General features: G+C 31.5%; 1 long non-coding RNA gene across 2 annotated transcripts; it reads left to right on the plus strand.

Moving 5' to 3' along the window:
- Positions 1-5,381: 5,381 nt before the first annotated feature.
- Positions 5,382-10,738, plus strand: LOC115952718. 2 transcript variants are annotated; one of them, XR_004083523.1, is made up of 4 exons: positions 5,382-5,473; positions 8,399-8,460; positions 8,993-9,547; positions 10,478-10,738. It is a non-coding gene; the product is annotated as an uncharacterized LOC115952718 (long non-coding RNA). The 2 variants fall into 2 exon arrangements; XR_004083524.1 differs by having other exon boundaries at positions 9,297-9,547.
- Positions 10,739-10,991: the final 253 nt, after the last annotated feature.

Consider the following 10,991-nt stretch of genomic DNA (forward strand, 5'->3'; position numbering starts at 1 on the left):
TCTTTTTTTTTTCTTTTTTTTTTCACGCGTTTTGGAGTATTGCGGTTACTGTTCAATGAACAGTAACCGCAAATGTTGACTTTCTACAGTGAACAGTGCACATATGCACTGTTCACAGACCCACAAATTTCATTTTTTATCAATTTTTTCATTAAAAATGGGTCCCACAGTACTATTCACACATTTAAAAATTATTTTGCTACAGTGTTTTCAGTTTTCAGTTTTCAGTTTTAGCAAAATAAGTTCTATCCAAACACACCCTTGATGTCATGCACATTTATATATTCACATGAGAAGAAAAAGTTCGCTTTAGATAAATGGGCACAATTATAAATTTAGAGTGAAGTGTTTTTTCACCCCAAGAATTCCTAGGAGGAGGAGGGGAATTTTTTTTTTTTTTTTTAATTTTAAAAAGGAATTTTGTAAATAGTAATAAAGCAAAGAGTACTTGAGTTGCATGACATTTATTCAAACTAGTTACAAACTCACGCAATGCGTAGGAATAAATAATTATTTTGTATTGTAATATAATGTATAATTTTTTCTCTAAAGTTTTTTTGAAGATAATTTGTTCTTCCTAAAAATTAAAAATTTTCTATTTGGTTCAATTAGGTTTACTTTGGTCCCATTCGGTCCAATTAGGTCTAATTTGGTCTAATTTGTTCCACTCAATTTAATTCGGTCCACTCGGTTAATTTCGGTCCCTTTTCAATTCATTTTAGACTAATTGGGCCTTAAACTGATTTTTTTTTTTTTTTGGTAGGTTTTCTTTTCAATTTTAGCTCAAAAATGCTTTTTTTTTCTTCATTTTTGGGTTGAAAAGTATGAAATTTTATTATATTTGAGCTAAACTCTTTAGTTTTGATTTAAAATATACAAAGAAAATACTAAAATTTAACATTAGAAAGGTTGTAAATGTTGATTTAGTTGAAGCAATAGAGTTTAAGGTAAAAACTAAAAACTAAAAAGTGAGAGTGAAATTGAGCAACTAGATAACTTGACTTCGAATTGAGTTTAATTCAGATTTTTTTCCTTGATTTTTTTGCCAAATATCATCCCTTTCTTTCATTTATAGCACTAAAAATGATCTATTTCTTTCACTGATTTTTTCCCTCCGGCTATAAATCTGATTGATATTCGCATATACGTTGCATTGTGTAATAACATGTATAGGTTTTGGTGGAAATGCTGAAATTGAACTAATTGGACCCCGTTTATACACTCTCATTTTCACTACAAAATGGAAAGGATTCAAATCCTTAGAAACATGTGCTATTTACAGTAAAACACCCCATGTTTTTTCCAAAAACAAAAAACAATAATTAAAAAACAAAAACACCCCCATTCACAATAGCAGAAAAAATTAGAGTAAAATTTTTATTTTTATTTTTCCTCAAATCAAAGAGAGATTTTAGAGAAAACAAAAATTAAATGCTTGCGCATTTAGTGAGGGTATTTTTAGTAAAGTATGCGAGTGAAATTGTAATTTTTCTTTTTTAAAACTGCACTTATTTCAAAATGCTTGCGCATTTTCTGTAACTTATTTCAAAATGATCACGCATTTGTGTGGAATTGCCACTTATTTTTTAAGTTACAAAAAATGAGAAAAACTACAAAAAACAAAAAAGTATATGTAAAGTGAGTTGAGTGTTAAAATAAAATATTTGATATTGGGTGTATTATAAAGTGAATAAATAAAGTGGTTTTTTGAAATATTAAAAGCTTGATGTGAATACCACTGCGCACCCTTGGTGCGGTGGTCCCTCCATAAGTATAAATCTTTGTGGGGTGTGGGTGGGGTAAGAGCCCGAGTTCAGAACACCCTTTCCAAATTACAATAAATATCAAAAAATTTAGTTAGTTGTCACGTTTCAAAATAATGCTGAAAACTAGCATCTCAAGTGTCTAAAACTCGAGTTCCAAGATAAAATTCGAGTTTTTAAGTCTCGATTTGTAAGTGGATGGGTCTAATGTGGAAAAAAATCCACGTGGAAATCGAGTTTTAAAGACTTGATTTTTATAAATTGCAGAAAAACACTGCTATAGGGCTTTAAAACGTCACTATAAGGCTTAAAAACGCCACTATAGGGCTCCCTGAACCTGGTATGGGGTGATCACACTTACAAAAAAAAATTTGCAGGAAAACGCCGCTATAGGGCTTTAAAACATCACTATAGGACTTAAAAACGCCACTATAGGTGAAATTTTTTTTGCATGGAACTCGAGTCTTAAAGACTCGAGATCTATGTGGCATTTTCAGTCCAAATCGTCCAGCCAAACACTCGTAAAACGAGTTTATAAAACTCAGGTTTTAATATGGATCTCGAGGGGGAATGAGCAAACTAGCATTGTGTAGCTTTTCTATGTAGTAAGTTAGGCAACTTTTAAAAGAATAATGGAAAGTAGCATCTCAAGTTTTAGAAACTTGAGATCCATATTAAAACTCAAGTCCAAAAGGCTTGCTTTGCGAATGTGAAAATGCCACATAGATCTTGAGTCTTTAAGACTTGAGTTTTATGCAAAAAAAATTTCACCTATAGTGGCGTTTTTAAGCATTACAGTGACGTTTTAAAGCCCTATAGCGGTGTTTTCCTAAAAAAAATTTATAAGTTCTGGGAGCCCTATAGTGGCGTTTTTAAGCCCTATAGTGACGTTTTAAAACTCTATAGCGGCGTTTTTCTGCAATTTATGGAAATTGAGTCTTTAAAACTCGATTTTCACATGGATTTTTTTCCCATCATATCCATCCTCTTACAAATTGAGACTTAAAAACTAGAGTTTTATCTTGGAATTGGAGTTTTAGACACTCGAGATGCTAGTTTTCAACATTGTTTTGAAACGTGACAACTAACTAAATTTTTTTATATTTATTGTTATTTGGCAAGGATGATCGGATCTCGAGTTTCTAAAACTCGAGATACTATTTTTCTTAAAATTTTGAAACGTTGCTTAACTTACTACTTTGAATCCCTATTAACAGCTATTCTGCACATTCTCTCCCCGAGTTCAAGTCTCCAAGAGAAAGTTTCACACACATATATACTTAAATTACGTTAGAGTAGAAATTCTATCTTGTATTAAAAAAAAAAAAAAAAACAAAACAAAACAAAAAAGATTGATGCGAATGCTCTTAGTAAATACAATTTCAACCGTATGATCTTGGTATGATCTAAGGGCCCATTTGAAAATAGAAGTCTGCCGTTGGAGCCATTGCTTCAAAAGCCCTTTTCCCACAGGCTTCTCCTTAGAAATGAAATAGGAACACCCTTTCCAAATAACAATAAATATCAAAAAATTTAGTTAGTTGTCACGTTTCAAAATAATGCTGAAAACTAGCATCTCGAGTGTCTAAAACTCGAGTTCTAAGATAAAACTTGAGTTTTTAAGTCTCGATTTGTAAGCGGATGGGTCTGATGTGGAAAAAAATCCACGTGGAAATCGAGTTTTAAAGACTCAATTTCTATAAATTGCATAAAAACGCCGCTATAGGGCTTTAAAACATCACTATAGGGCATAAAAACACCACTATAGGGCTCCCAGAACCTAGTATGGGGTGATCACACTTATAAAAAAAATTTTGCAGAAAAATGCCGCTATAGGGTTTTAAAACGTCACTATAGGACTTAAAAATGCCACTATAGGGGAAATTTTTTTTGCATGGAACTCGAATCTTAAAGACTCAAGATCTATGTTACATTTTCAGTCCAAATCGTCCAGCCAAACACTTGCAAAGCGAGTCTTTGGGACTCGGGTTTTAATATGGATCTCAAGTTTCTAAAACTCGAGATGCTATTTTCCTTAAAACTTTGAAACGTTGCCTAACTTACTACATACTTGCCCATCACACTGCCACTCTGTCCATTCCCTCAATGAAATAGAGTACAAACAGAGACAGAGAAAGAAACAGTAAAGAAACAGAGAGAGAGAGAGAGAGAAGCAAAACCAGATTGATTTCTCAGAGATTAGAAAAAAGAAGAAAAAGAATTAGCGATGGAAGCCGAGCAATTGTTCCTGCACAACCAAGAGGTCCGTCACTATTAATCTCATATTCTTTTCCCTTTTTTCTTTTTTTGAAGAATTATTATTGATTTTTTCTTTGATATCCTATGTGGGTTGTGGTTGATCGTGTATAAATTCATGTAGATGCGTTTACTTTTGGATTCTTTGGTATTAGTTTTTGGGTTTTTAAAAACTTGGTTTAGTTCTGAGTTATGTGTTCATTGACAATTCTTTCAAATATTGGGTATTGTTTAATTTGTTTTTTGAATTTCTCTGTTTATTTCTCTTCTTTATTCTTAAATGGGCACAATTATTCATTAGAGTGAAGTGTTTGTTTTGCTGAGTTAAAAAGAGGGTCTCTAGTATGGACTAATCGACCCCACGTTATGTAATGGCAATATGTAATACTATGTATATCACCGGGGTTTTGTTGAGACTATTGCTCAAAACACTCACAAAAGGAAGCAATTTGTGGACTCTTACCATCAAACCACACCTCATGGTTGTAAGTAAAGAGGACTTGAGTAGCATGCCATTTATTCAAATATATGTAAATCTTTTGTATGTCTTTCTTCTTCTTTTTTGTTTTTGGGCATTTTCTTTAACCTTAGAAGGTGCCATTTGGGAGTACATAGGTTGCAAAATACCTTGTTTCTTTCCACAGAAAATACCTTGTTCCAATCCTTGCCAATGGATCAATGAATCCAACATACATTTGTTTCAACATACATTTCTTTCTTTCCTATTTTCATTTGTGGCTTTCATGATCTCAACTCATCACACGATAGGCATTTATCTCTATAAAGTTCTCTTTTCTATGGTTTGATTGACTTCCTATTTTTTTAAGACTAATTTTTCATTCTTTTTTGGTTTTTTTTTTAAATACCTAAATATTAGATGAAGAAAGATGCAGTGATGGTATTTGTAAATGCATTTGTACCTAAATATATACGGTTTTATACATGCATTTATCAGCTTTGTTTTCTGATGGTATTTGCTTTGGAACTTTGAAAAAAAATATTAATCTAGAATATCCAAAACCATTATGGGTTTGCCTCTATTTTATCCAAAACCATTATCTTTCCTTTCTCAAAAAAAAAAAAAAAAAAAAAAAATTTATTTACCATTTTACATTTTCCCCCCTTAAATTATATATATTTTTTGGAGATAAAATGACCATATTTATTAAAATTTGAACCCTTTATCAAAAAAAAAAAAAAAAAAAAAAAAAAACAGACACACACCTTTGTTAGTAAATACTATTTCAGCCGTACGATCTTGGTATGATCTAAGGGCCAGCATTTGAAAACAGGCTTTGGAGCCATTGCTTCAAAAGCCCTTTTTCCCATAGGCTTCTCCTCAGAAAAGAAACAGAGCACAAACACAGAGAGAGAGAGAGAGATAGATTTCTCAGAGATAATACAAAAAGAATTAGCGATGGAAGCCCGAGCAGTTGTTCCTGCACAACCAAGAGGTAATCTCATATTCTTTTCCCTTTTTTTTTCTTTTTTTGAAGGATTTTTTCTTTGATATCCCGTGTGGGTTGTGGTTGATCGTGTATAAACTCATGTAGATGCGTTTACTTTTGGATTCTTGGGTTTAGTTTTTGGGTTTTTAAAAACTTGGTTTAGTTCTGATTTATGTGTTCATTGACAATTCTTTCAAATATTGGCTATTGATTTTTGAGTTTATTTGTTTACTACTCTTCTTTATTTTTAATTTTTTGAGATTCTTTGTATAATCAAATCAGTTTTTATTTATTTTATTTTATTTTTTTCCTGAGGTATTTATTGGAGTCTATCATTATAATTGTAACTGGGATTTCATTTTCCTAGATTGTCATATCTCATATTATTAATTTCTTCAAAGATTCTGTTATGGCCAAATGAAAGGTTAGGGACTGAATCTAAATAAGGGTTTTCCACATCATTAAATCTTTCTACTACTAGTTTTTGTTTTTGTTTTTTTTTAATGTGTTTATTTGTCTTCTTTTTCCCTAATTCTTATATGATACTAATATTCTTAATTAACTGTCAATGAAATTTCCCTTATTGAAGGTACCCATTTTTTTTATCTATTGGCAGTGTGGGTGTGTATGTGAAATCCATCATGGATGTAAATGGTCCTTATCTCTGGGTGTTAATATTGTACCAAGTACCAATAAACTTATGAATAGCGCCCTTTCTAACTCCTGAATACACCGATGATGAGTTCTGGTATATCATGAAGGAAGTCATGTTTGTATTGTATGCACTGCTTGAATTTTATGTATTAAAAGTTATTGCTATGTTTTATTTTGTTTCATTTTGATCAGAAAATAATGATTTTATCTTCAATTTTCTGACTATCTATATTTTTGGTATCCAGTGATTGGGATGGGCAGGTATCTTCTGGGATTTCCCTACCCAATCTCTTGTTTGATTAGCTTTTCTGTGTTCAAGAAGGTTTGGTAACGATAATGATTGCCGTAATTGGCATAAAACTGACAATGCACCAAACTATTTGTGCATTTAGATAATTTATATATTTTTTTCTTCCTTGTTCTCACAATTCGAGTATGATGTGAGCTATTATCAGTCCTTTATTTTTTGAAGTCATCCCATTTAAAGTTTTTGATATTTTAGGAACAGAAAATAAAGGAAGGTCTCTACATGATGGGCCTAAAAGATAGGATATTCTGTCTTTCTTGGTTTATTACATATTCTTTGCAGGTAAATTTTGTTCTTTTTCCTTGATAGAATCATCATAATTGTCCATTTTTCATTGAACATTCAAAGAATTCTGGAAATAGAATCTTTTCCTTCTCATTTCTATTATGGGATTTTTTTCATCTATTATGCTATTTTTGCAAACATATTAGTTATGTGATGGAAAACAAAACACATTATAGTTATGTGGCCTTATTTAGAACTCAAAGACTGGAGTTCCATCCATTGGAAACTTAAAATAAAATATAATCTTAAGTTTTTCTCCAAGAAGCTCGAGTTCCAAATGAAGTCATGTAACTAATATGTTTCAATTTTAGTTGCATAATGTTTGCAAAATTTGCTTAACAGGCAAAAAAAACCTACTCAAACCCATTGGCTAAGCTTTTGGGTTAAGTGATATCCCAACATGCTATGTGAAGTCCTTACAAACAATCTCTTCATGGTGTTAAGCTTCAACTCGTACAAACTAAATCTCCTAACAAGTCGCATCAGAGCCAAGGTAGGTGGTTTGATTGGGCAAGTGGTTCATTAGTGGGTTCAGCAACATGGATCCTTTTATGCCACTGAACCCTTTTCTGGGAGTGTAAGTGATGAGGGGTGGATAGCATTACGTCTTACATGTTCCACACACTAATTGTTCTATAAGAACACCTGTATGAATTCCTGGACTTTAAGTGAGCACAATGTGAATTTTTAAGTATTTTATCACATTTTTGGTTGGAGGGGCATAATCCTTGTTCATCAGTTTCAGCTGCTTTGGATTCACTCTTCAAATTTTTCTTTTCTTCTCATTACACATCATTTAACCATATCAGATTTTTCTTTTCTCCCCATTTGTCTATTTTCAGATTATTTGTCCATACCTTTCTCCCTTCGTTCTATTTGATGATTATTTGCTTGCAAGGCCAAGATTACTGGTAGAGTGGTTGGATGTACTTACATTTTTAATTTTTTTCCTGTTTGAATGGGGAAAATTACCCAAAGTCCTTGTGAAATCAGAATGTTATTATTATTAGCAGCATAATTAAGCTTATAGGACACTTCTGAAGTAGCTAATTCTATGCTCATGAGTTATGTGTATGCCTTCATTGATATGGACTTCATACACTATGTTTGAGCATGTATCTTTAAATTATAAAAATATAATGTAAAAAAAGGAAAACAAATCTTCTCTATATATATACATCATATATATATATATATATATATATATATAAGCTGCAATTCTCTACACCCTGTATCTTTATCAAAACAATATAGTTCTTTCTATGCCCAAGATCATAGCAAGAAAATATGGGAATCCTTTTTGGATCAATATTACAGTTTTACTGGATACCCAATTCTATGACCAGGTCAAATATAATTGCAGTAAGTATACCACTTGTACATGTTTATATTGTTCATTTAAATATGGTTAATGTTTTATTTTCTTGTATATATATATTTTTTTCATTGAATTGGTTAATACTACTGAATTTTCCAATGTTAGCTATCTGGGATGCTCAATTTTCTTCTCATGATGTGTTTATCGACTCTAGAAGAGCTGTGGTGCCTACACTATGTTAATCTTAAGAGCTAGCGATTTAAGACAATCACTAATCAATCTATCCTGATTGGTTTTTGCATTATTCATTGGGAGCTAGGGTTAGATTTTTGTATGATTTTGTGATTAATTTGAATCTGTTTTACAGGATGACATATGAAAGACATTAGGTGTTTGCCCTCAAAATGACATTCTTTTGCAGAGTTGACTGTAAGTAAGAAACACATTTCGTTTTCCTTTCTTTGTGTGGTAAGATATTTGAATTCTAGTTGTTTATGATATATTCTTATATGTACTAGGTTTTTACGGTTAGATCTTTAAACTACTTGCATGGTAGTTATTATAGAAGATATGTGTCTTTTCATTTAGCTAGAGCTCATGCAATTAGTTAAATGCTAGGCACCTATCATTAGTATTATTATTATTTTACTCAATTTTGCATGATTCATCTTCTTACTTATATTGGAAAAGAGGCTTACAATCTTGTTTAGGATTTTTTTTTTCATTAAGTAGTCTTTTTTGCAAAGTACACTTTATTCTTTTTAGTAGTTCTATTTGTTAAAGGAATTTTCTGGTATAGTGTAATACAGTAATGGCTTATGGTCCTGTTCCTAGACTGCAATGATTTTAAACCAGGTAGTTAACAGATTTGGTTAATAAATAGTTTCTACAATTTTCTTATATTTTAGAATCACTTAGGCCTACTAAGTTCTGAAAATTTGATTATTTACTTATAATATAGGGTCATGCCATTACATGGGGTCCTTTCTTTAGAAGAGTTGGTTTCAAGAAGACCTTTCATCATTTGTCAGATTCATGGCACTCAAATGGGGAAGAGTATAAGTGTCGCCATAAGTATTACTTATAAAGTTGTGATCATGATGTGATTTCTTTCTCACTTTGATTTTAATTTATTTGCTGTAATCCTGCTTCAAGTCCCCCTTTTTTTTCTTATCAAATTATTTTTTGTATGATTTTTGAACTCTGACTGAAACTCTTTCTGCTACCTTCAAGTAACCAATTTTTGTGAATTTTTTTTTTAACAGTAATTGGTGATTTCAAAGTTTCTGCAGCTCCAACAAGTATTGGATGCACTCATTTTGTTTTCTTTTCAGCGAACTTATTCAACCTCTCAAAATATAGAAATTCCTTCAGTGCAGTCCTTTGGCAATGCCTCCTTGCTTATGTTGCCGTAGATGCAATTTAGCCCTTCAAACATAGGAACAGCTCCCATTCCAACTCGTGAATACACCGATGATGAGTTCCAATATATCATTAAGGCTGTCATGGGTGTATAGTATGTACTTCTTGAATATTATGTATTAAAAGTTATCGCTATGTTTTATTTTGTTTCATATTGATCAGAGATTAATGATTTTATCTTTGATTTTCTAACTATCTTTGATTTTATCTTCTGGATTTCTCTACCCAATCTCTTGCTTGATTAGCTTTTCTGTGTTCAAGAAGGTTTGGTATTGATACTGATTGCTGTAATTGGCATAAAACTGACAATGCACCAAACTATTTGTGCATTTAGATAATTTAGTTATGTCAACAAACTATCTGATTGCTTTAGTTATTTGGACACTTGTAAGCAGCTAACTGTATGCTCATGAGTTATGTGTATGCTCAGTATTATTTCTTCATTGATATGAACTTCGTACACTATGTTTGAGCATGTATCTTTAAATTATAAAAATAGAATGTAAAAAAAGGAAAACAAATCTTGCATATATATATATATATATATATATAAGCTGCAATGCTGTACAACTTGTATCTTTATCAAAACAATATAGTTGTTTCTATGCCCAAGATCATAGCTAGGAAATATGAGAATCCATTTTGGATCAATATTACAGTTTTACTGGATACCTAATTCTGACCATGTCAGATCTGATTGCAGTAAGTATACCACTTTGTACATGTTTATATTGTTCATTTAAATATGGTTCATGTTTTATTCTCTTGTATATATTTCTTTTTTTCATTGAATTGGTTAAAACTGCTGAATTTTCTAACGTTGGCTATCTGGCATGCTCGATTTTCTTCTCATTATGTGTTTATCGATTCTAGAAGAACTGTGGTGCCTACACTATGTTAATCTTAAGAGTTTGTGATTTAAAACAATCACTAATCAATCTATCTTGATCGGTTTTGCATTATTCTTTTGGAGCTGGGGTTGGATTTTTGTATGATTTTGTGATAATTTGAATATGTTTTACAGGATGAGATACGTAGGACATTAGGTGTTTGCGCTCAAAATGACATTCTTTTGCAGAGTTGACTATAAGTAAGAAGCACATTTCATTTTCCTTTCTCTATGTGGTAAGATATTTGAATTCTAGTTGTTTATGATATATTCTTATATGTACTAGGTTATTACGGTTAGATCTTTATACTACTTGAATGGTAGTTATGACAGAAGATATGTGTCTTTTCATTTAGTTGGAGCTCATCCAATTAGTAAAATGCCAGGCACCTATCATTAGTATTATTATTATTTTACTCAGTTTTGCATGATTCATCTTATTACTTATATTGGAAAAGAGGCTTCACAATCTTGTTTAGGATTTTATTTTTTATTTTTTATTTTTTTTTTTCATGAAGTAGTCTTTTTTGCAAAGTACACTTTTATTCTTTTTAGTAGTTCAGTTTGTTAAAGGAATTTTCTGGTGTGGTGCAATACGGCAATGGTTTATGGTCCTGTTCCTAGACTGCAATGATTTTAAACCGGGTAG

This window comes from Quercus lobata, chromosome 7, assembly GCF_001633185.2.
Source record: "Quercus lobata isolate SW786 chromosome 7, ValleyOak3.0 Primary Assembly, whole genome shotgun sequence".
Taxonomy (NCBI): Eukaryota; Viridiplantae; Streptophyta; class Magnoliopsida; order Fagales; family Fagaceae; genus Quercus; species Quercus lobata.